This window comes from Sinocyclocheilus anshuiensis, unplaced genomic scaffold, assembly GCF_001515605.1.
Source record: "Sinocyclocheilus anshuiensis isolate Anshui unplaced genomic scaffold, SAMN03320099.WGS_v1.1 scaffold536, whole genome shotgun sequence".
Lineage (NCBI taxonomy): Eukaryota > Metazoa > Chordata > Actinopteri > Cypriniformes > Cyprinidae > Sinocyclocheilus > Sinocyclocheilus anshuiensis.
This window is the reverse complement of record NW_015557179.1, coordinates 2,091,885-2,092,190: the sequence shown is the minus strand read 5'-3', so window position 1 is coordinate 2,092,190 and position 306 is coordinate 2,091,885.

Genomic DNA, 306 nt, shown 5'->3' with positions numbered 1-306 from the left:
AAATTATGCTCTGTGTCTCTGATTTATTGTGTGAACATGTACACAAAATAAATAAATAAATCCAACATTTGAGCAGACAGAGATTGACCACATGATCTTTGCCAATTCTGATAGAAAATGTTATTTGTTAATCTGAACGGATGCATGATGAGTGAATCACTCGTTTGAGTCTGTTATTTTAAATGAATCTGAATCGTTCGGAGTGGGTTCTCACTCAGTAAAATATTAACGTAAATTTACTTAAGAACACTGAACAAAATGAGCGCTGAAATAAGAGATCATGTACTTTTGGTCCTTTCATGTTGC